Below are 27,207 nucleotides of genomic sequence, written 5' to 3' on the forward strand. Positions count from 1 at the left end.
TCAGCTTCTCACCTCCCCATTTACCCCAAAATCTGATGATACTTGCAATCTGAAATTCTGAATACAAATTGTGTTTTTGTTCAGTTTAGAGGTGGATTCAATTGCTGAGATGAACATGTGAGCTTGATTAGTTGCTGACTGTTTTGTGGATCTGACTTGCATTGTGACGCATATTATAATCACGGCAAACTAATGCTATTCCACATAATATGGTATGGTTATTTTTTCTAACATGCACTGTACTTCATGTTGCTTTGGCACTGATCTTTTGGGACTTAATTTGTAAGCTTCAGCTTGTTAGATATAAATTCAGCTATGATTCTGTATCTTGCCAGAATGGACTTGTTTTACAAATGCGTGTATGTAGTACCTCAGAGCAAATCTAATTATTAACTGAAAATAGCAATAAATTTGGATCTCATAAGAAACGCGTAAATATCAAGAAACCACACGCACTGACAGAATTTTCAACTTGTTTATGTATCATTCTAAGTAATCATATATATATGTGGTGTCGTGTCCATCTGTTAGTCTGTTCGATTTTGTGGATATATACATACTAGAAGTAAAATAATGTATGTTGATTTGAAGTAAGTTTTGACATGTTTAACTTGCATGGATTTAAAAATTGTAGTTAGCTGCGTCCGTCGTTATGTTGATGTTACAAATACCAGCAACTTGCAGGCCTGCTTAGAAAAAATACCAGCAACTTGCAGGGCCTTGATTTAAAAATGTCCTGATATATGCTAAATCATTCATATATGCAGGTGTGATTGTCTTAAAAATATATGTAGGTCACTGTAATAGTATTTTCTTATTTAAAAGGGGGAGAAAGTACTACTTGATAAGTACGCCAGAACTACCAAATTGCTAAGCGTTTCAATAAAATACAAGTCTGAATTGCTAATTGTTGATTTCTTTTATACATTTCAAAACAATGTTATTGGAAAAACTAGAATCATGCGCAAATACCAAGTTATCATGTTTTTTTTAGTCTCTGCATTGATTATGTTTTAAGAGTTTGTTTTGTATGTCCTGGGTGCTATGGTCAGTTTAACAATTATTTGCTGGATAAAATCTAATTGTTGTTTAGTAAAACACATGAAAAAACTAAAAAGTTTTCTATCTTCATTCAAAAGAATTTGTTATTTTGGACAACCATTAGATCGTTAATTTCTGTCAAAGATTTGGTAGGTGACACTATATTGTTCAGGCTCGGACGAATGTTACAGCGTGTATATGTAACATGTGTTTTTTTTCACTCAGATTAATGTCTAACAATTGTTGTTTAATAAAACACATGAAAAAACTAAAGAGTTTTATATCTTCATTCAAAAGAATTTCTTAAATTGGACATCCATTAGATCATTAATTTCTTTGTCAAAGATTGGTAGGTGACACTATTTTGTTCAGGCTCGGACGAACGTTGCAGCATGTATATGTAACATGTGTTTTCTTTCACTTAGATTAATGTGTATTCAGGCTGTCATCTCTTTTGCCCATCTTTTAGGCTAGGCTAGGATGTAGTAATAAAAGCTTCTTATGGTCAACTGTATGACTGTTTCCTTGGATATGATCTGAATAGTTGTGCCCTTCCAAGTTAATTCATAAGTCATAACATACTGCAGTGTGATACTAGACAATATTTGTTGTATCTATAGTCAGTCTCTACAATTATGTTCTTAATATACATAAAGAACTGACTTCTATTTGATCCAATCCTTTATTACAAGTAATATTTTACAGATGTATTTTCAGCTAGATGAATTGTAAGCCATATAGATCTTTTTCCTGTGGAATATCGTATCAGATAGGACACATTCTGTTAAGACAATCATCATGGAATTGGTAACGTGTATCAAGTTACTTCTAGTTCAACCTATTGGCTATAATATTTTATACCTGACATGTTTTTCATCGTGTGGCAGATATTGGTTTTTGGAAGCATTTTCAACAAGACATGGTTGATGACTTAGGCATGGACGGGCGGATCTGTTGCCGGAAATGCCAGATGATCCCGTGTTGATGTTTGATGGTTGATGCCTAATGAGAGCGGGGCCTTGTTTGATGGGGGAGGCGCTGGCATAGTGTTCTCTAAGACATACTTGTAAAATTAACATTTTTTGGGGCGTTGGCATAGTGTTCTCTGAGACATGCTTGTAAAATTAACGTTTTTTTGGATCTTCTATTTTTGCTCATGTACATGTGTGTATTTAAAGATGTGTTTATGTAATTTTCTTTTTTTATTGACATGAGCATATATTTCTGTCAAGTTCTTGAATTTTCATGTGCCAAGAGAAACAAGTGATTGTAGTGGTCCATACTAGAAATTAATGGGCTTAAATTCTAATTGTGTTGATTACAATATGGGCTGCCAATCTTGGATTGAGCTAAAATTTAGTGGGCCAAAATTTTAGATGGGCTGATTACTACATGGGCTGCCATGTCAGATCCATGTCAGATGATGACATGGCAGGCAAGTTAACGCCGTTATAAGCTTGTCAAGTAAGTGCCATCCATGACAGTCAAGGACTATCATGGTCCATGAAAGTTTTAGATGATCCGTCATGGAGTGTATAGTGATCAAATTATGACGCGATATACATGACGGATTCGAAATCTGTCACATCTGCCCTTTCATGATAGTTTTGCACAGGTCTGTGACGGATCTAATCCATCATGTATTAGCAGAATTCTTGTAGTGAGTACTCAAGACAACCATTAAATATTTGGTGGATTTCAAAACGATGCAAGCTGAGACTGACCAGATTGTTAAGGTCTTGAAGGAAAAAAGGAAATTAAATTCCTACTTGGTAAATCATAGGTGAAATGTTCTTTCCATAGTTGAATAACCTTTGTGTTGTCTGTTCATGTAATCAATCAAACCATTTGTTTTAGAGATCATGTAATAATTGTTTTTTTTGGTTTTTTTGTTTGTAATTTTATTTGAGCACAAGTCTGTATTAATTGATAAGACTCGGAGACATTTCATTTGGATTGCTGTGCCAGACCTACAAATATGCCAATCGGGCTGAATGTGCATTCAACAATAGTAGTATAGATGGACCATAAGTGGCACGCATCGGAAAGGGCCAAGATCCTGGCTAAAAAAGGATGTTGTTGTAGCCAAAAAAAAGTACAACGGCCTAGCTTATGTATGTTAGTTGATATTATTGACCCATATACTCTATAAGTGTTTATATGTCTGTTAGTTCCGTACATTCTTGGTTGATTGACTCGGTATTTGAATCTTGATACATCGCTTGTGTACATATCTAAATGGGAGTACACATTATGCTGCGTGTGACATTTGAATTGGACATGAAGTGTTCCAAATATTTGAATTCACCTTAAACTGGATTCTAGTTTCTGAATTTGAGTATCGGCATTTGTAAACCATATTCATATATGACAGTGGAATACATCTTTGTCATCCTTTTTAAGATATATAAAAACACATAGAATGATTTGTAAAGATTCATATAGGAATACAAAATGGATTCGAACTTAGTTGCCAGGGTAAACGTGGATGCTTATTGTCCCAAAATTCGAAAGAAACAGCAAAATGTCCACTCCCACATCGGCTGCCCGAAGCCAAGTGTTTGGGAGATGGAAATTACTGTCTACCCATTACACGGACAATCCATCGGCCCGATTTCCACTGCTCTAAATAGGGGTAGGTTAGTAACTTCAATTAGACGTGACACGACCGCCTCTTAGCCCATTCCGACACAGTGGGTGTCAAACATGGGCGGCAAAACTCATTGATTCAAGCTCGTCCGAAAGACCTCTGTTTCTCCCTCCATTCCCCATTCATACACGGTAGGCGGCAAAACAAACTCTCCTCGTCCGAAATAGATGTAGGCTAATATTTTAAATAGGGGCAGATGTGTAACTTCCATCAGACGTGACACAACCGCCCTACCTGTCAGCCTCGTTCATACACCGTGGGCGCCAACCGTGGGCGGAAAAACACCCTCTCCATGCTCGAAATAGTTTCTGGCAAATATTTGGGAGATGCGAGATTACCGTCCTATCCCCAACTGACGAGACATCCAAATTTGAAACAGGGGATAAGTTCGTAACTTTCCCATATTTCAGACAGGTGCGTCCCAAAAACATGGTTCCCCGTACCTCTCCCTCCATTTTCCCATTCATACACCGTCTGCGCTAGAACACCCCATTCAACACCAGCCTCCGTCCGCCACCCCATCCATCACCGTCGTCCTCCACCACATCCATCGCCACCTTCCTCCACCATGCCGGAGCGCCTACCAAGACCGCGTCGTCCACTGCTAGAGATGGATGTTTCTCATCCACGGTGATGGACCAATAGCCTTGCATCGCGTCCTCTTGCTTCATCGGCGCCGTCGTCCTCTTTTCCAGGGCCGCTCACACGACCTTCTCTTCCACCGCAACGGGACTTATCCCCCGATGCACTCGTCTACCGTCGCAGATCTGCTTCAATGCCACCGACAGCCATCGCACCCCCGATGCTTACACGATGCCGCAAGAGAGGTGGTACTTCATATCTCCTCAACTTTTTGATCTCAACAAGAAAATAGATCTTAACTTGGTTACTCTACTTTCTTTTCAGCTCTTAGAATTTAGTTCTTAGTTCGAAGCAAACAATGGATGATAAATATCATTTCTCCGGTTTGCAGCTTCAAATCTGCCATGGCACAGCCATAATACGGTTTAATTGATCATGCTTAGTGTTTAGTTGATCATGTTGGTTCTGTGGTGGTTTCTTTAATAGAAATCAGAGGGGAAACCCTCTTTTGCTAAAAATATATGCTTAGAATTTCCCCCTTTTATGATCACTATATGATCAGAATACGTGCTTCGTGTCATAATAACACTGCTCCACCCATCAAGCTAAACAAACTTAGTTGTTCAAATACGAATATGATATTATTAAAACAGAGTTGTTTAATTGGTCAGCTAAATGTTCCTAAATTAGTTTCGAAAATGCATGTTCGCCGCTCGGGTGTGTATCTCTGTGTGTGGTCTGGTCAGCACGGTTGGGGAGGTGAACTTTGCATATGCAGGGGTTTATAGGGAGACACTCTCCGAGTTGAAACCGTAATGCATTCCATAGATAATCTGACTACTTTTTATGTTTTCATGAATCTCAGATTCTGAACAGCATCATAATGATTATGAGCTTGCGCGCATGAAAAGAATAAAGCAGAACAATGCCATGGCTGTCAAACTTGGCATTAAGGGATTGAAATCAAGTCTCGATGCAATGCAATGCAAACACTCTCCACCTACAGATTCATGCTCATAATATGATCCTAACAGTAATTCTGAGCTAGAGGGAGACCTAAGTCAATGTAGCTCCCTAGTGGAGGAGTCAGAGGAAGATGCCCTATCTTATTCACCCATCAGGGTACTTGCTCTAACTTTCCAAGGTTACATTGCTCCCACATATCTTGCAACTGATGCTTTGCATTGCTTCTACTTTACCGAACTGCCATTAGCTTAGTTTACACATCGTGTATGTGAATACGCCCTTCCTATCCATTTTCAGTACATATTCCATCTATCATCGTACCATATTTATCCATTCAAATGATGTTCTTGTGTATCAGACGTTCAAAAGGAAGAGGGCGATTACTGACCGTGGAGGAGCACAAGCAAAGTATTTGGAAAAGGTAGTGGCACCTGATAAATCTAATAGCCCATTAGGTGTAGTTGCAATATCACCTGACCCACAAAATACCCCAACTCTAGCAGACTCTAGCCCTACTACACTGGTCATTTCTGGTGCCCCAACTCAGCAGACCCAACTACAGCAAACAGTATTATTATGCCAGTTGACATAGCACCAGCTGTACGACACAAAACCCCCATTCCAGCAAAGAGTACACCAAATCCAGTTGCCAAATCCCTTTTTGAACCAGTGAGAGCCCCAATTGCAGCAAATAGGACCCCTGTTCCATTTCTTCCCAGTTTAGAAGACGAAGCTTATGTTGTTGTCAGGAACTTTGTGCGCATCTTTCCTTCATGGAAAGATTATACCGCAGACACAGAACAATTTCCAGTTTTCATCCGCAACTTACGCGTAAGTAATGTACTAATGTTATTCATGGTCATTACTGCATATGTTTCTACTGACAGAAGACACAAGATTTCATTCTTTTAAATAGGCGAGGCGCAAACTGGATTGTGATGACGAGCAAGGGTTGGTTGCGCTTTTCAAGCACTCGTTGATGCAGTATCATTCCTACCTGAGGCAAGCGCACTTCGATGGCAAGCCTCTGAATGAAATTTCTGTAAAGTCTCCTGTGCTACATTTATCCGACGGTGACTCGAATAATCTTGTTACACATTGGTCTCGGCTGCAGCGTAAGGTACTGTGTATGATATCACATCACAATTTGAACTACATTTCTGCATTTGCCTTAATGTCTCACTTGTATGAAAACTTTTAGCAGAAGAACATTCGTTCTCAAGGGACCACAGAATCTCGCAACTATACTGCACACTACATTGCTCTTGTGAGTACCTCTTGCCCTGTATGACCATACTTACTTTCATAGTTGTTTGACTATGTAGCATCACTGCACATGTTAGCCTCGTAATCGTCCATTTGGCGGACATTATAAGATCAGTATGGACTCCTACATAAATTTAGAATCAACCCAATGCTTTTGAAGAGGTTTATCTATACAGTCCTCTTGTAAGGACTGAACGTGGTCTATCACTGTACTTACATTAACAGCTACACCCTCCGTCCCATAATATAAGAACGTTTTGTACAGTACACAAGTGTTCAAAACACTCTTGTATTATGGGAAGAGGGATTGGTTCATTTTGTAGCATTTTGCATCTTATCTCCCTCTCCCACCATTTACTTAAAAAGATCAGATCTATATTTAATCTTACCAACAAGTAGAATACACAGACAATGCCAGTGCAGAAGTGTAGCCCATTGCTCTTGTCAGTACATTTTGTCCTATAATGCTTGTACTTCCAGGGATTGGTAGTTGATTATGTAGCATCAATCTGCATCTTATCTTCATTATCCTCTACCCCTTCCAGTATTATCATATCTAAAATTAATCTCTACAAAATGTAGAGTACAGGCAATGCTTACGAAGAAGATTCTGTGCTGAAATTCTTGAGTTATCCTTCCCTTGCTATGGAGAAGGGCATTATAAAGCCGGTGTTAACTGTTAATGTAAGTCAGTCCTTCTATAGCCTTTATCCTCAACTGCTGTTTAATTTTCTCATACTCCCTATCGTTTACTGCTGTTTAGTTCGCTGTTTCTACCAAAATGCATGTTCGTACGAACCGTAAGTTCTAAGTTTTACTTGTAAAACCAAATTCCCTATTCATACCATGCACATTACTTAATACTCCCTATATGTATGCTTGTTTTTGTGGATCTATAATCCAGTGTGTGGTGAAGCAGCCCACGTTTGCACCTTGTCATCTCCTGTTTTATCTTACTGATGTGGCTGATGATATGAACAACATGCCATGCACATTATCCAAAATAGATACAATGATTTTCTTTGCCCTACATCTATGCTTGTTATGTTGACATGGTAATCCAGTAGTGTGGTGAAGCTCCCCGCATTATGAACAATGCCAAATTACGCTATTGATATTTTGAACATACTCTTTATTTTCTAATTTGAAATTGGATAGAATTGACAGAACAGTTATCATCTTTGTTTATACACGTGGAAAACCTGTCATCTCTCTGCTTTGTTTCAGGGTGATATGCCTGATGGCATGCACAAGTCTGCTGAAGGCTGTGAGACAAACCCAACATATATTAGAGCAAAGAAGGCAAAACATCTTGAAGATAGCGAGACAACCCCAAAGTCTTGTATTGATGCAATGTTCAAGTTACTTGACACTAACAGTCAGACAAGCTCACCGAATTCGTTGTCTGAATCAGTTTGACTTCTTCAGTCCCAAGTTCTAGCAGAAAGGCATTCTACAACCCAACTTCGACTTGAAGTCCTATCTCTAAGAAAGATTGCGGAGAACACCAATGAGAACCTCATCGCTAAACAGCTACACCTAGAAGCTATGGCCGACATTCTAGGCCGGTCTCACAGCCTTGCTCAGCAGCTTGCGCTGCAGTTCGCCCGCAAGGCTAACCTTTCTTGAACTGTCCTGGAAGTGGTCTCGGTTCAGTATTATTTTGTTACGCTGCAATGGTGCCCAGTTTTTGAAATCTGCTTCTACGTTGCACTTTATGATCACTGGTGGCGAACTTCGATGCCCAGTGGATGTAATATACCTTAAACCCTTTATTGTATAATGTAGGTTTATTCTAAGTTACTATGCCGTAATTTCTTTATTGTATAGAGTAGCTTTGTTCTTAATTCATACTAGTTACGCAGCAGCCCGAAATGAACCCCGGCCCATGATTGTGGGAATCAAACCACGGGCTTTTAACAGGCCAAAATTGTCTCGGTCCTTGTTTGGCCCAATCAGATATCGGCTGCGAGCAGGCCGGAAGCAAACAGGGCCGTAGTTAGGCCCAACTATATGACGGGCTTTTAACAGGCCGAAATTAATATAGGGCCGAAATGTTAAACGGTCCCTTAACAGGCCAAAACTAATATCAGGAAGAATTACTAAGTGGGCCTTTAGCAAGTGGGCCCAAAAGCATAGTGTCCAGTTGACAGGCCGAATCTGATATGGGCCGTAATTGAGCCCAAAGCCTCTTAAAGGGCCGCACATGATCTGGGCCGTAATTTGGCCCATAACGTGGTAGGCTTTTAACGGGCCGGATCTCATATGGGCCACTATTAGGCCCGGAGCGTGGCAGGCCATTAATGGACCAGATCAAATATGGGCCGGAATTTGGCCCAAAACATGGCAGCCAGTTAATGGGCCGGCCTACTAGGGTCCTCAAAATCTTGTGGGCCTACAGCTGGGCCGGCCCATTAATGTCGGCGAAATCTCGTGGGCCTTTAGCTGGGCCGTCCCATTATGACCCGCAAGAATCTTGTGGGCTTTACCTGCGCCGGCCCATTATGGCACAAAAAAAATCTTGTGGGCCTTTACCTGGGCCGGCCCATTATGGCCCGCAAAATCTTGAGGGCCTTTAGCTGGGCCAGCCCATTATGGTCCGCAAAATCTCGTGGGCCTTTAGCTGGGCCGGCCCATTATGGTCCGCAAAATCTCGTGGGCCATTAGCTGGGCCGGCCCATTATGGTCCGCAAAATCTTGTGGGCCTTCAGTTGGGTCGGCCCATTTAAACTTGATGGCCCGGTCCACGTGTCAACATATCATAGGCGCGTCTCGCCCATTGGATGAGTTGACACGTGTCTCCTCCAGCCAATGATGATTTTACACGTGGAAAATCCCCATTGGTCGGGGCTATTAACGGGTTATCGGATCCAAAACCCGACCCGATAGCTTAACGGTGTTCCGTTACGGTGGATGCCACGTTTCGGTCACCCTTGACGAAAGCACTTCTGTGACGCGCGATTTATTGTCATGGAAGTGGACACTTCCGTGATGATAATTTTTGTAATGTCATGGAACACTTCTACGACAGCACAGGTATGACTATATTGATTCTGTCATAAATTTGTCATGGATGTACATGCATGACAAAAAAATCGACCTACTGTGACAAACATGTATGATCACCGAAGTGTATTTTTTTGTAGTGGAGTCTGTCTACTTGTCTCGGACGTGATGCCTATATACATGATCATGCCTAGATATTCTCATAACTATGCTCCATTTTATCAATTGCTCAACAGTAATTTGTTCACCCACCGTAATACTTATGCTCTCGAGGGAAGCCACTAGTGAAACCTATGGCCCCGGGGTCTATTTTCCATCTTATTAATCTCCGTCAACTAGTTATTTCTGGCGCCGTTTATTTTGCTTTCTTTACTTTTAGTCTTTATCATAAAAATACCAAAAATATTATATTATCATATCTATCAGATCTCACTTTCGTAAGTGACCATGAAGGGATTGAAAACCCCTTTATTGCGTTGGTTGCCATGTTTTTATTTGTTTGTGTAGGTGCGAGGGACACGTGCGTGGCCTTCTACTGGATTGATACCTTGGTTCTCAAAAACTGAGGGAAATACTTACGCTGCTTTACTGCATCACCCTTTCCTCTTCAAGGGAAAACCAACGCAGTGCTCAAGAGGTAGCAGGGTGGCGTGGGACGGCGTCAGAGGCAGGGGCGATGATGGCGACGGCGAGGCAGAGGGGCAGCCTGGTGGCATCGTCTGGGGTGAGATCGAAAATTTTCACAAGTGATGTATATATAGATGGAGCATTGGTCCCGGTTCGTGGCACCAACTGGGACCAATGCCCCCCTTTAGTCCCGGTTGGTGCCACCAACCGGGACCAAAGGTCTCTTTTCAGCAGCCCAAACGGTGGGATGCAGAGACCTTTGGTCCCGGTTGGTGGCACCAACCGGGACTAAAGGGCAGGCATTGGTTCCGGTTGGTACCATTGACCGTACCAATGCACTCCTTTAGTCCCGGTTGGTGGCACCAACCGGGACTAAAGGCCGTGTGTTGCCCGCGTCGCGGCACGGAAGTTTAGTCCCATCTCGCTAGTTAAGGGAGCTCGAGAGTGGTTTATAAGGCCCACTCCCGCTGCCCTCTCGAGCTCCTCTTAAATGCAGGCTAATGGGCCTAACACACTGTATCTACCTCTGGGCCTACTGGGCCGTCTATGGGCCTGAATCCTGGCCCATGGGTGGGTTTCTAGTCCTATTCAGGCCGTGGTGGCCCAGTAGGTGGCATTTTTTTCATTTTTTTGTTTTCTTTGTTGCTTTATTTTTTATTTTGTTTCTATTTACAACAAAATACTCACTATTGCTATTTTTTATTTTATTAAGGTTTATTTTATTTTAATTTATTGTAGTATATTTTGTTTCTACTTATTTATTTTATAAAAAAATATTTTATTTTCTTTTATTTTGTTTCTACTTATTTATAAAAGTTTATTTTTTTATACTTATTTATTTTATTTTCTTTTTTGCTTTTTGTATTTATGTTATGAAAATTCTTTTTTCTTTTAATGTTTTGAACAGAAAATACTTTGATAATTTTAGTTTCATAAATTCTATATAATTTTAGTGTCAATAATACTAGAGGTTTATAAAAGATTTTTAGTTGATTCCTTTAGTACCGGTTCTAAGGCTGTTACAAAGACATTTCATTTGGTACCGATTCTAAGGCTGGGGCCCCACGAGCACCTTTAGTACCGGTTCGTAACTTATTACAACTCCGGACTTCTTGTGTGTTTAAAATGCAATATTCAAAGCCTCATCATCAATTTTCAACCCTTTCTGTCTTCATTTGTTATTTTTCATGCATTTACTGATTTTTTTGTGCTATAAACCCTGAAATTGAAAAGCATTTCAAATGAACTATGAAAAGGTTGAAAGTTGGCATGGTATCATCATTTCACCCACATAGCCTGTGCTAAAAAGTTGAGAGGGTTACGGCAAAAACTGGATGCACTTCATGTACAAAACTGACAATCTGTTTCGAGATATCAGGGATTCATACGGAAACTCGTCTATTACAACAGGCATTTCAAATGAACTACGAAAAATGTTGAAAGTTGGCATGGTATCATCATACTAGTTGTGGAGAGAAAGTCTTCACTTTTTCTTCACTTGTGTCATTTGCTTATTGCGTCGTAACCATGGATAATCTTAATCGTTTATCAGGATGCTTGGGTTAGCCTTGACATTGAAGGGAGGAATTTCATGAAACTTTTCATAATCTTCAGGCATGTCTGTCTTGCCATCCACTCCCACGTTGTCCCTTTTTCCTGAAAGAACTATGTGGCGCTTTGGCTCATCGTATGATGTATTCGCTTCCTTATCTTTTCTTTTTCTCGGTTTGGTAGACATGTCCTTCACATAGATAACCTGTGCCACATCATTTGCTAGGACGAACGGTTCGTTAGTGTACCCAAGATTGTTCAGATCCACTGTTGTCATTCCGTACTGTGGGTCTACCTATACCCCGCCTCCTGACAGATTGACCTATTTGCAATTAAACAAAACAACCTTAAAATCATGTCCGTAGTCAAGTTCCCATATGTCCACTATGTAACCATAATATGTGTCCTTTCCCCTCTTGGTTGCTGCATCAAAACGGAAACCATTGTTTTGGTTGGTGCTCTTTTGATCTTGGGCGATCGTGTAAGTCAATACAGTCGAAGATGATCCCCTGGACAACGAATACAGCTCATCACAAACAGTGTCGTCACCTCTGAGATGTGTTTCCAACCAACTGCTGAAATTCCTGATGTGTTCACATGTAATCCAGTCGTCACACTGCTCTGGGTGTTTGGAGCGCAGATTGTTCTTGTGTTCATCGACTTACGCAGTCACCAAGGTAGAGTTCTGTAGAACTGTGTAGTGTGCATGAGACCAAGAATGCCCGTCCCTTCATATTATTGAGTCCCCTCCAAGCGTGCCTTTTCCAGTCAGTCTCCCCTCATACCGCGATTTAGGGAGACCTATCTTCTTAAGGCCAGAAATGAAGTCAACACAAAACCCAATGACATCCTCTGTTTGATGGCCCATGGAGATGCTTCCTTCTGGCCTAGGGCGGTTACACACATATTTCTTTAGGACTCCCATGAACTTCTCAAAGGGGAACATATTGTGTAGAAATACGGGCCCTAGAATGACAATCTCGTCGACTAGATGAAGTAGGACGTGCGTCATGATATTGAAGAAGGATGGTGGGACCACCAACTCGAAATTGACAAGACATTGCGCCACATTACTCCTTAGCCTTGGTATGATTTCTGGATCGATCACCTTCTGAGAGATTGCATTGAGGAATGCACATAGGTTCACAATGGCTAATCGGATGTTTTCCAGTAGAAGCCCCCTCACTGCAACCGAAAACAGTTGCGTCATAATCTCGTGGCAGTCATAAGACTTTAGGTTTTGCAACTTTTTCTCTGGCATATTTATTATTCCCTTTATATTCGACGAGAAGCCAGTCGGGGCCTTCATGCTGAGCAGGCATTCAAAGAAGATTTCCTTCTCTTCTTTGGTAAGAGTGTAGTTGGCAGGACCTTCATACTGCTTTGGAGGCATGCCGTCTTTTTCGTGCAAACGTTGGAGGTCCTCCCATGCCTTAGGTGTATCTTTTGTCTTCCCATACACACCCAAGAAGCCTAGCAGGTTCACGCAAAGGTTTTTCGTCACGTGCATCACATCGATTAAAGAGCGGACCTCTAGGTCTTTCCAGTAGGGTAGGTCCCAAAATATAGATTTCTTCTTCCACATGGGTGCGCGTCCCTCAGCGTCATTCGGAACAGCTAGTCCGCCGGGACCCTTTCCAAAGATTACGTGTAAATCATAGACCATAGCAAGTACGTGATCACCGGTACACATGGCGGGCTTCTTCCGGTGATCTTCCTCACCTTTGAAATGCTTGCCTTTCTTTCGACATTGATGGTTGGTCGGATGAAATCGACGATGTCCCAGGTACACATTATTCCTGCATTTGTCCAGGTACATACTTTCGGTGTCAGCTAAATAGTGCGTGCATGCGTGGTATCCCTTGTTTGTCTGTCCTGAAAGGTTACTGAGAGAGGGCCAATCGTTGATGGTTACAAACAGCAACGCGTGCATGTTAAATTCCTCCTGTTTGTGCTCATCCCACACACGTACACCGTTTAGGGCCTTGGATGAGAACTGACATCATAATGAACTTCCGCTTCATGCACATCCAAGGAGGAAGGTTATACATAAATAGAGTCACGGGCCAGGTGCTATGATTGCTGCTCTGCTCCCCGAAAGGATTAATGCCATCCGCGCTTAAACCAAACCATACGTTCCTTGGGTCACCTACAAATCAGCCCAGTACCTTCTCTTGATTTTTCTCCACTGCGACCTGTCAGCAGGTGCTCTCAACTTCCCGTCTTTCTTACGGCCCTCTCTATCGCATCACATCACCTTGGCATGCTCTTCGTTTCTGAACAGACATTTCAACCGTGGTATTATAGGAGTGATATGTTTTCGTCGTATCTACTTTTCCAAACACTTTTGCCCTTGTTTTGGACTCTAACTTGCATGATTTGAATGGAACTAACCCGGACAGACGCTGTTTTCAGCAGAATTGCCATGGTGTTATTTATGTGCAGAAACAAAATTTCTCGGAATGACCTGAAACTCCACGGAGATTATTTTTGGAAATAATAAAAAATATTGGCGAATGAATCAAGGCCAGGGGTCCCACACCCTATCCACGAGGGTGAGGGCGCGCCTGCCCCCTTGGGCGCGCCCCTGCCTCGGGGGCCCCCTGGTGCTCCACCGACCTCAACTCCAACTCCATATATCCGTGTTCGGGGAGAAAAAAATTAGAGAGAAATATTCATCGCGTTTTACGATAAGGAGCCACCGCCAAGACCTAAACTCTCCCGGGAGGGCTGATCTGGTGTCCATTTGTGGCTCCAGAGAGGGGAATATGTCGCTATCGTCATCATCAACCATCCTCCATCACCAATTTCATGATGCTCACCACCGTGCGTGAGTAATTCCTTCGTAGGCTTGCTGGACCGTGATGGTTTGGATGAGATTTATTATGTAAGCGAGTTAGTTTTGTTAGGGCTTGATCCCTAGTATCCACCATGTTCTGAGATTGATGTTGCTATGACTTTGCTATGCTTAATGCTTGTCCCTAGGGCCCGGGTGCCATGATTTCTGATCTGAACCTATTATGTTTTCATGAATACGTGTGATGTGACACCCCGATTCAATCGTACACTAATCACACACACAAACGTGTACGATCAAGATCAGGGACTCACGGGAAGATATCACGACACAACTCTAAAAATAAAAAAAAGTCATACAAGCATCATAATACAAGCCAGGGGCCTCGAGGGCTCGAATACAAGTGCTCGATTATAGACGAGTCAGCGAAAGCAACAAAATTTGAGTACAGACATAAGTTATACAAGTTTGCCTTAAGAAGGCTAGCACAAACTGGGATACAAATCGAAAGAGGCGCAGTCCTCCTACCTGGGATCCTCCTAAACTACTCCTGGTCATCGTCAGCGGCCTGCACGTAGTAGTAGGCACCTCCGGTGTAGTAGGAGTCGTCGTCGACGGTGGCGTCTGGCTCCTGGGCTCCAGCATCTGGTTGCGACAACCAGGTAGAATGGAAAGGGGAACAGAGGGCGAAAAGCAACCGTGAGTACTCATCCAAAGTACTCGCAAGCAAGGATCTAAACTACATATGTACGGGTATCTGTCTAAAGGGGCAATATCGATGGACTGAACTGCAGAATGCCAGAATAAGAGTGGGATAGCTAGTCCTGTCGAAGACTACACTTTTGGCAGCCTCCATATTGCAGCATGTAGAAGAGAGTAGATGGTAAGTTCACCAAGTAGCATCGCATAGCATAATCCTACCCGGCGATCCTCCCCTCGTCGCCCTGTGTGAGAGCGATCACCCGGTTATATCTGGCACTTGGAAGGGTGTGTTTTATTAAGTATCCAGTTCTAGTTGTCATAAGGTCAAGGTACAACTCTGGGTCGCCTGTTACCGTGGACACGGCTATTCGAATAGATCAACTTCCCTGCAGGGGTGCACCACATTACCCGAGATGCTCGATCACACTGGCTGGGCACACTTTCCTGGGTCATGTCCGGCTTCGGGAGATCAACACGTCGCAGCCCCACCTAGGCTCAATAGAGAGGTTAGCACGCCGGTCTAAATCCTATGCGCGCAGGGGTCTGGGCCCTTCGCTCATTGCACACCTGCACTTTGCATACGCGGCCGGAAGCAGAACTAGCCCCCTTAATACAAGCGCGAGCTTATGGTCCAATGTGGCGCGCGCCGCTTAGTCGCTGACGTCAAAAAGAGCTTCGGCTGATACCACAATGCCGGTTGCCCATATCTTGTCCCACATGGCGGTTAGTGCGTATAAGGTCAACGACCCAACTCAGATCAAATACCAAGATCTTGATAAGGGTGTTATTATGAAATAACCGCGGACACCGACTAGGGCCAGGCCCACCTCTCTCCTAGGTGGTCTCAACCTGCCCTGTCACTCCGCCACAAAGTAACAGTCGGGGCCGTCGGGAACCCAGCCCCACCTCTACCGGGATGGAGCCACCTGCCCCTTCAGCCCCCATCTCCGAACAGTATCATAAGTAGTGTAATAGTATAAAGTGTATAGCATATTCCCGTGATCACCTTGATCACCTCCGAAGTGATCACGGACCAGTAGTATAGCATGGTAGACGGACAAGAGTGAAGGGTCACTGATGGAACACTAGCATCCTATACTAAGCATTAGGATAGCAGGTAAAGGTAACAACTGTAGCAACAATGACAGGCTATGCAGCAGAATAGGATTAACCGAAAGCAGTAACATGCTACACCACTCTAATGCAAGCAATAGAGAGGAGGAATAGGCGATATCTGGTGATCAATGGCGGGAGGGGTGATCTAACGCAGCGATAGGTGATACCGACGAAGGAGGAAAACATCCGGGAAAGTATTCCCGGTGTTTGACGTTTTCGGACAGTTGAACCGGAGGGGGATTGTTGCATGTTCGCTATGCTAGGGACGTGTGGCGAACGAATGGATTGCGTATTTGGATTCGTCTTGTCGTTATGAGCAACTTTCATGTAGAAAACATTTTCATCTGAGCTACGGTTTATTTTCTATGTTTTTCTAAAGTTTTAATTATTTTCTGAATTTATTTATCTATTTAATTCTAACATGATCCAGAATAGTGCCTGCTGACGTCATCACGGTGTCAGCATGACGTCAGCAGTCAACAGGGTGTTAACTGCGTCAATCTGACGTGTGGGTCCCGCATGTCATACACTGTTTAGGTTAATCAGCATTTAGCTAATCTATTTACTGTTTAATTAAACTAACTAGTTAATTAGATTAAATAAACAGGATTAATTAACTTAATTAATTCATTAATTAATTAATTAATTAATAATTTTATTAATTCATTTTCATTTTATTTTCCTTTTCTTTTTTTATAAAAATGTTCTGGGGGATGGACCCCACTTGTCATAGACACATGGGGCGGGGCCCACCTGTCAAAGGCCCGTGGCCTTAGCAGGCGCTGGGCGCAGAGCGGGGCGAATCGATCGGGCACCCGCCCAGAAGGGGATGAGGCCACGGCCGGTGGCGGCATCAGGGCGGGTGACCGCTGGCGGCTGTGTCCAGGGGGAATGGGCGGCAAGCGACCAGCAAGGAGGGCAGCGCGCGGGCGTGGCGGTAGTGGGTGGCATGGCAGCGTGGCAACAGGGGGCTGCGGACAAGCGGCGCAGGCAGTAACCGAGCGCGCGTGCGCGCGCAGGCGACTTAGCAGGCAGGGAGCGGGGCAGAGAGAGGTCGGGGCGCCGCGGTGCATGGGCGTGCGGCGTCGAGCGAGCGCACTGGGCTGCGGCAAGGGCGCGGTGCAGGTGGCCGCGGTGAGGGCATGCGCGGGCGCACGCGCGAGAGTGTGCGTGCACGGGGCGCGGCGAGTATGGCTACAGGGAGGTCGGCGGGCGCGGTTACCTATGGGTGGAAAGAGGAGGAGGAGGGGAGGACGGGGCTCACCGAGCCCTGTAGTTGAGCAAAGCAGGCTCGAGGAGGAGTCGGGGTTGGCGCGACGAGGCGGAGGAGCTCCTGGCGACGAGCAGCGATGGCAGCGTGTTCCGGCGATGGGGAGGCCTTCGGGCGACGGTGGACGGCGAAGGGCGGCCGCGAGGGAGAAGCAGATGTGCGGAGGAAGAGCCGTGAGGAGGAGGAGGCTGTGGGTTGGGGCGGCCTTCGGGGTGGCGGCCTCGAGGGAGCGGGGAAGGCGGCGACATTGGTGAGGTGTCTGGGACGAGCGGCGGCGTCGCAGCCTCGTCTGGGTCATGCCCCCGATCTTGATCTAGATTGGGGGGGTGGAGGGAGGAGCGAGGTGAGTGGGGGGCGAAGTGGGGGCGACAGGGGGTTAGAGTTACGGGAGTGGGGGTTATGGGGGGAGTGGGTGGCCGGTTGGGCCGGCTAGGCGGCCTGGTGGCCTGCTGGGTCGAAGCCCAGTGAGGGGGGGGGTTCCTTTTGTTTTTTTGTTTTATCTTTTACCTTTTTATTTTCTATTTTTTTTCTGTTGCACTATTAACAATAATCCATTTTTGTAAAATGTGTGGCTGGTCTCAATATTTAGTATTCAACATACCTCGGTGTCACTAAAAGTTTGGGAGCGATTAGTAGTTGTTTCGTATTTTTATAAAATGGAAACGACCTAAATGCGGCGGTCTAGGTTACTGTTTTTCATATCAAGGGGCATTTTAATCCTTTAGAAAAATGTTGATTGATGCATGAAAATTATCTAAGAAGTATTTACAACCTAATGAACATTTTTAATTCACTATTTTATGAAACTATTATTTGACTTGTTATTTGAATTTGTTTTTGAACTAATTTAGAAACAAGCGAGGTTTAGCAAAATTTTAATTACGATGAGCTAGCATCATTAACAGGGGTTTACTATAGCTTAACTATCGGGGTGTCACATGTGAGTTCTTGATCCTATCTTGCAACTCTATAGTCACATACTATGTGTTATGATCCAGCAACCCCGAAGTGACAATAGTCGGGACCACTTATACTTCTCCGTCGTATCTATAATTTTTGGTTGTTCCACGCCAATATTATTCAACTTTCATATACTTTTTGGCAACTTTTTATACTATTTTTGGGACTAACATATTGATCCAGTGCCCAGTGCCAGTTCCTGTCTGTTGCATGTTTTTTGTTTCGCAGAATATCCATATCAAACGGAGTCCAAACGGGATAAAAACGGACGGAGATTATTTTTAGAATATATGGAAAATCTTGGAGGAAAATCAACGTGAACCAGTGTCCGAGGTGGGCACGAGGTAGGGGGGCGCGCCCCCTACCCTTGTGAGCCACCCATAAGGCAGCTGACGCTCTTATTTTGCCGAAAGAACGCTAATTTTTGGAAAAAAATCACAGTGAAGGTTTCAGGCCAATCGGAGTTACGGATCTCCATATATACACGAAACGGTGAAACAGAGCCAGAACAGAACGCAGAAACAGAGAGAGACAGAGAGATAGATCCAATCTCGGAGGGGCTCTCGCCCCTCCCACGCCATGGAGGCCATGGACCAGAGGGGAATCCCTTCTCCCATCTAGGGAGAAGGTCAAGGAAGAAGAAGAAGGAGGGGGCTCTCTCCCCCTCGCTTCCGGTGGTGCCAGAACGCCGCCGGTGGCCATCATCATCACCGCGATCTTCACCAACACCTCCGCCATCTTCACCAACATCTCCATCACCTTCCCCCCTCTATCTACAGCGGTCCACTCTCCCGCAACCCGCTGTACCCTCTACTTGAACATGGTGCTTTATGCTTCATATTGTTATCCAATGATGTGTTGCCATCCTATGATGTCTGAGTAGATTTTCATTGTCCTATCGGTGGTTGATGAATTTCTATGATTGATTTAATTTGCTTGTGGTTATGTTGTTGTCCTTTGGTGCCCATCATATGAGCGCGTGCGTGGATCACACCATAGGGTTAGTTGTATGTTGATAGGACTATGTATTGGAGGGCAAGAGTGACAGAAGCTTCAACCTAGCATGGAAATTGATTCATACGGGATTGAAGGGGGACCAATATATCTTAATGCTATGGTTGGGTTTTACCTTAATGAACGTTAGTAGTTGCGGATGCTTGCTAATAGTTCTAATTATAAGTGCATAGAATTCCAAGTAAGGGATGACATGCTAGCAGTGGCCTCTCCCACATGAAACTTGCTATCGGTCTAGTAAAGTAGTCAATTGCTTAGTGACAATTTCGCCACTGCTACCACTACTTCTCCACACTCGCTATATTTACTTTATTGCTTCTTTACTTACAACAGCCCCTAGCTTTTATTTACGTGCTCTTTACTTTCTTGCAACCCTATCCAAAAACACCTACAAAGTATTTCTAGTTTTATTCTTGTTCTAGGTAAAGTGAACGTCAAGCGCGCGTAGAGTTGTATCGGTGGTCGATAGAACTTGAGGTAATATTTGTTCTACCTTTAGCTCCTCGTTGGGTTCGACACTCTTACTTATCGAAAACTGTTGCGATCCCCTATACTTGTGGGTTATCAAGACCTTTTTCTGGCGCCGTTGCCGGGGAGCAATAGCGTGGGGTGAATATTCTCGTGTGTGCTTGTTTGCTTTATCACTACGTAATTTTTATTTGCTGTTCTTAGTTGTTCTTTATCTTTAGTTATGGATATGGAACACGAAATACAAAAAAAATTAGGCTTACTTGCTACTCATGGAGATGAGGAACCTCCTAAAACCCTCGATGCTCAATATGTGAAAAATATTATGTACCACTTTGATAATCCTAATAAAACCCCATTCAATTTGGTAATGGGAGTAACGTTGGATCGATGTGAATACTTTAGGGATTATCGCTTGACACAAAAAGGGAAACTATTATCGGATCAAATTTATATATTGAAGTGGTATGCTAGACAACTATGCTCGGAATATGATTATAATTTTTGCTCTAGGATGAATGCTCCACACCTTCCCTTTTCATGCAAATTTAATGATAATGAAACCTTAGCTTCTTATGCTAATGGTATATACGATTACTATGATGTGGAACAAATAGAAGAATTTGTTGCTTTTATGGGTGCTTATGAAATTGAATCCATGTTTAAAGGGTTTGAGGATTTTGATGATTCTTGTTATAGATCTGAAAATTTAGCTATCCTTAAATATTGTTATGAGAATTATGAATATAATGCCTATATTAATGCACTTATTGAGAAAGTCTCGGCTGTCCAAGAAGAGACTAATATTTTGCAGGAATCTATGGAAGAAGAAATTGATGAAACTGTGAGCTCATTGGATGAAAAAGATGATGAGGAGAGCGAAGAACAAAAGGAGGAAGAACGGATTAGCTACCCGTGCCCACCTTCTAATGAGAGTAAATCTTCAACCCATACATTGTTTAATTTCCCTTCGTGCTTATGGAAGGATGAATGCTATGATGATTTCTATGATGATTGCTATGATGATTGTTATGATCCTGTTGATTCTTTTGAAATATCCCTTTTTGATGATGCTTGCTATGCTTGTGGCCAAGATGCTAATATGAATGATGCTTATGGAGATGAACTTGCTATAGTTCCTTATGTTAAACATGAAATTGTTGCTATTGCACCCACGCATGATAGTCCTATTATCTTTTTGAATTCTCCTGATTACACTATATCGGAGAAGTTTGCACTTATTAAGGATTACATTGATGGGTTTCCTTCTACCGTTTCACATGATGATTCTGATAAATATAATATGCATGTGCTTGCTGCTCCTACTTGCAATTATTATGAGAGAGGAACTATATCTCCACCTCTCAATGTTTCTCACACGATAAAATTGCAAGATAATGTTTATACTATGCATTGGCCTTTACTATGTGTGCATGAATTGTTCTTTTATGACATGCCGATGAATAGGAAGAGAGTTAGACTTCGTCATTGCTTGATATATGTTGCTTTGTGCTCACTACTAAATGCCAAATCATTGCTAATTAAAATTGTCTTTGATATACCTTGGGATCCGGGTGGATTCGCTACTTGAGCACTATATGCCTAGCTTAATGGCTTTAAAGAAAGCGCTGCCAGGGAGACAACCCGGAAGTTTTAGAGAGTCATTTATTTTTGTTGAGTGCTTTCATATAGTTTAAAAACAAAAAAAATAAAGAGAGGAATCCAAAACTTTTTCAAAAAGGAAAGTGAAAGTGAGAGAGACAAGCATTGTTGAAGTGGGAGCTAGCCTTGAACTTTGTTCATGCTCACGGAAACTTTGTGAATCTTGATTACAGAAACTTCTCAACAAAAATAATTATCCCCTTGTACAATCTATTATATATATATTAGAGAAGACAAATAAGACATCACGTTCGTCCACATATACGAATATTATTTACACCGTCGGATTAGAAAAATAATGGTTGAGATTTAAAGTTGTTACGTAACACGCTAAACATGTACGCACTGTTACGTAACACGCTAAACATGTAAACACCAACATATTGAACGCTCATGTTTTGTCACGTATATGCATAGATGGCTAGCAAAAGTGATGACCACGTACAAGATTTTGGGTTTCACGGATCTTTAGAAGCTAGGAAAGGAAATAGCGATAAAAAGGTAAGGAGAAACGTGATTAAAGCAACCACGTCAATATTCCAAAAATGAAAACACGACTAGAAGGAAGAGAGAGATAGAAAAGGAAAGAGAAACGTAATCAAAACAAGCACGTCAATATTCCCAAAAGAAAAACACGTCTATAAGATGTAGCCAATAACTCACGGGAGATAATATGCGTCTTCATCGTTCTCTGACATAGACTGACACAAGCTCGCAGTTTTCTCTCTCAATATAGCGAGCAGAATCGAATAGGTCGAAGAATTCTCTGCCACATGCCCCAGTAGGGTAAGGAAGGCAAAGGGCCGGCGATCTGGTACCGCCACATACAGAACCAGCGAAGGTCTCCAGTCTCCACACCTATGGCTAGGTCACGCCTCCTGTTAGGACACGGGGGCTGATCTGAACAAAAACCGACCAGGGCGGCAAGAACAGGAGGAGGACCTGCGGGGATAAAACATCATGAGCACATGCATCCAAGTTCTACAAGCTTCAAGAGTATTGCCTGCACTGGACTATGATTTGCACCTTACATGCCTTATATATGTCGATGACTTTGATGGTAAGAATTAAGATTACCTCTAATGTTCACCATCCATTAGCTTTCATTCACTACACACTGCTTACAGAGCTCAGGTTTTGTATATGCATGCTGGAAATATGGGTTGGAGATAAGTTGGTAATTAAGATTCTGCATCCATGGAAGCACTAGATAGAGTACAACAACAACAAAATATCTCCCATTTGATGAACCCCTGAGTTACCATCCCACGATAATTCTAAATTTCGGAAGTCTGGCGAGTTAAGAGAGCTGTAGAATATGTGTTAAGGTAACCCGTTTTTCAGCACTAAGTGCACTCTCAATTGGTGTAACAATCTGGTAGCTGATCAGCTGAATACTTGGATGAGATGGCAGCTAGAGGTAAGCGCCGGAGAAAAGACAGTGTTCTTTTATAAAACAGAGATTTTTACCTTCCTGATATTTGTTGTAAGCGCTATGACCAGTCTCAGTTGCAACTGGTGCACCGTCACATTATGGTGGCTGGCCGAGAGTATGCATCTACTTCTTTTTGGCCGAATGAGTAGGCATCCTAAGTAAAGCATTGTAATTTTGACTTAGCAAAATATGACAACATCGACACTACCAAATCAATATGACGAGAGTATGCAATGTGTTTAAAAATGAAGTGAGTATGTTCTGTTATTTAAAAATGAAGTGAGTATTTTCTTAGAAAAGAAAAATATTGATGCAGTTTATCATGTCCATTTATGTTGGAAACAACAACTAAATAATGCTTACAGTGTCGATTCATGTTAAACAATAGTCTTTTCCCAGAGAAGAACTTTAGTCATTTTTTTATAAAGCGCCAGATCCTTTTGGGTCAAGGTTTGCATAATACATGACAACAGATTTTGATGAATTTTTTTGGTTGGATGCTTCAAGTAGCTTTTACTTCTTTGTCTTTTTGGCCTGCTCAAACCATTAAATCAACTATTTATCTATATTTAATAAATATAATGTACTGGTACTGAGAGTAGAGAAAAAGAATCTCCTGTTTTGACCCATTACAAAAAAAATGTAATATACATCAAAAATTAAAAGAATCTACTGTTTTGACCTATTAGGGTTGTCCTGATTTTATACAAAGAAGTAGTTCCAGTAGGGGCCCTAAAGATATTCACAAATTATAGTTAGATAAAAAAGAGATGCATTTTGGAAAATGCTTTGAAACTTATGATGACCGTGTAAGTGCTCCGGGTTTAGTAGTGGAAAACATAGGCTAAGATTTAAATTGTTTTATTATGGTACATATACGCCCCACGTTTCAAGAATGTACACACATATTTGGATACAAAGTCAGGTATGCTAAACAATATCGAGGCATGATAATAGAAATATTATGAAGGGGCCCCAAAACACATATATTCATCATTATGTATTGTTTAAAACTTTGAATAATATTCACAAATTCAAAACTTATTAAATGAATTCTTCAATTATTCATCATCATGTATTGTTTAAAACTTTAGATAATTTTCAACGTGTATGATGTAAATATTCACAAGACACCACTGATTGATCATAATATAGTTTTCCTTCACAAATTGATCAAGAAATATCATAATCTATAGGGAATGCCAATTATGCATCCAGTTGTTACATCGTAAATCTTTCTTAATGTAGCTAAGCATGACAAAATCACTCCAAGAGTGATAAGACACCATTGATTCCAGGGTTTGAAGAAAGGATACAAGTTCAATTGTAGAGCCCACTACCACGTAGTGAAGTTACTCGGGTTTTGCACCACATGTCTAAAAGTTTTATCACCTCGATGGTAATATGGCAAGAAATTTAGACTATAGTTGAAGATTTTGGGGAGTAGCAGGGAATCTCAAATGGACCATCATAATAAACAATACATTAGATATCAATACTCAAATTATTTGAATGCTAGCCGCGCAATTGCGCGGGCCACCACGCTAGTTACATTGTATTATAAAAGTAATGTGCCAAGGTTTGCCTTTAGGATGTTTACACTACTTGTTGGTTTGTACGGTGCAGAACAGAAACTTTGGCTGTAGTGCATGAATTTTAATTTTTTACTGGAACGTCAAATGGTTCTGATTATTTTTGCACTGTCTTGCTGTACAAATTTTTTATTATTCCTAATTTTGGTAGAATTTTGCAAGTATCAGAAGTATGGTGAATGTTTAGATTGCTACAGACTATTCTGTTTTAGACAGATTCTGTTTTTGATGCATAGTTTGCTTGTTTTCAAGAAACTATTGATTTATATCAGTGGATTAAGCCATGAAAAAGTTATATTACAGTAGACAAAATGCAAAAAAAAAATATGAATTGGTTTGCAATAGTACTTAGAGTAGTGATTTGCTTTATTATACTAATGGATCTTACCGAGTTTTCTGTTGAAGTTTTGTGTGGATGAAGTATTCGATGATTGAGAAGGTTTCGATGTGAGAAGAAGGAAGAGAAGCAAGAGCTCAAGCTTGGGGATGCCCGAGGCACCCCAAGTAAATATTCAAGGACACTCAAGCGTCCAAGCTTGGGGATGCTGGGAAGGCATCCTGAGGGAGTCCTGGATTAGGGGGTGTCCGGATAGCCGGACTATAACCTTTGGCCGGACTCTTGGACTATGAAAATACAAGATTGAAGAATTCGTCCCATGTCCGGATGGGACTTTCCTTGGCGTGGAAGGAAAGCTTGGCGATACGGATATGTAGATCTCCTCCCATTGTAACCGACTCTGTGTAACCCTAGCCCTTCTCCGATGTCTATATAAACCGGAGGGTTTAGTCCGTAGGACACAACAACAACAATCATACCATAGGCTAGCTTGTAGGGTTTAGCCTCTCTGATCTCGTGGTAGATCTACTCTTGTACTACCCATATCATCAATATTAATCAAGCAGGAGTAGGGTTTTACCTCCATGGAGAGGGCCCGAACCTGGGTAAAAACATTGTGTCCCTTGTCTCCTGTTACCATCTGCCTAGACGCACAATTCGGGACCCCCTACCCAGGATCCGCCGGTTTTGACACCGACATTGGTGCTTTCATTGAGACTTCCTCTGTGTCGTCATCTTTAGGCCCGATGGCTCCTCCGATCATCAACAGCGATGCGGTCCAGGGTGAGAGTTTTCTCCCCGGATAGATCTTCGTATTCGGCAGCTTTGCACTGCGGGCCAATTCGCTTGGCCATCTGGAGCAGATTGAAAGCTACGCCCCTGGCCATCAGGTCAGATTTGGAAGCTTGAACTACACGGCTGACATCCGCGGAGACTTGATCTTCGATGGATTCGAGCCGCAGCCGGGCGCGCCGCACTGTCACGATGGGCATGACCTAACTCTGCCACCGAACAGTGCCCTGGAGGCCGCACTCGCGTTAGTTCTGACCCTTAGCTCGGAGCCAACCGCGCCGATCGAGGACGGGTGGCTAGACCCCACCTCAGGGGCTGCAATCTCAACGGTGATCGAGCCGAACACTAGCCTTATCCTCCGCGAAGCCCGTGACTCCAAGGTGCGGGACTCTTATCCGGACACCGAACCCTCCGTGCCCCTGCCAATCGAATCCGATTGGGCGCCGATCATGGAAATCACCGCCGCGGATATCTTTCAGCACTCGCCCTTCGGCAATATTCTGAATTCAGTAAGGTCTCTCTCTTTGTCAAGAGAGTCCTGGTCGGATTATGGCCAACAGGATTGGGATGCGGACGACGAAGAAATTCGATGCCCACCCACCACCCACTTCGTAGCCACTGTCGACGATTTAACCGACATGCTAGACTTCGACTCCGAAGACATCGACGGTATGGACGACGATGTAGGAGACGAACATGAACCAGTGCCTATACGCCACTGGAAAGCCACCTCATCATATGACATATATATGGTGGATACACCCAAAGAAGGCAATGGCAACGGAACAACGGGGGATGACCCCACCAAGAGGCAACCCAAGCGCCGACTTCAGCGGCGCCGCTCTAAGTCCCGCAAAAGCAAAAACTGTGATACCGGCACGGGAGATAATAACACCCCGGACAATGCCGAAGACAACTCCCTCCAGCAAGACTCAGCACAGGAGGATGGAGAAACCAACCCTATTGAGAGGGCGGCCGACAGAGAGGAAGAGGATGATAATTACATGCCTCCCTCTGAAGATGAGGCAAGCCTCGGCGACGACGAATTTGTCGTGCCTGAGGATCCCGTCGAACAAGAGCGCTTTAAGCGCAGGCTTATGGCCACGGCGAGTAGCATTAAGAAAAAACAGCAACAGCTTAGAGCTGATCAAGATTTGCTAGCCGACAGATGGACTGAAATCCTTGCGGCCAAGGAATACGAACTCGAACGCCCCTCCAAGAGCTACCCAAAGCGCAGGTTGCTACCCCGATTAGAGGAGGAAGCACTTAAACCTACTTCACCAGCGCATGAGGTGGTTGATCGGCCACCTCGCGGCCGCGACAGAGAGGCCTCTCGGCCCTCCACTCAAGCCGCACCCCGGCGTCGCTCAAAA

Source organism: Triticum urartu, chromosome 7A (genome assembly GCF_056163025.1).
Source record: "Triticum urartu cultivar PI428250 chromosome 7A, HENAU_Tu73, whole genome shotgun sequence".
In the NCBI taxonomy this organism is placed as follows: Eukaryota; Viridiplantae; Streptophyta; class Magnoliopsida; order Poales; family Poaceae; genus Triticum; species Triticum urartu.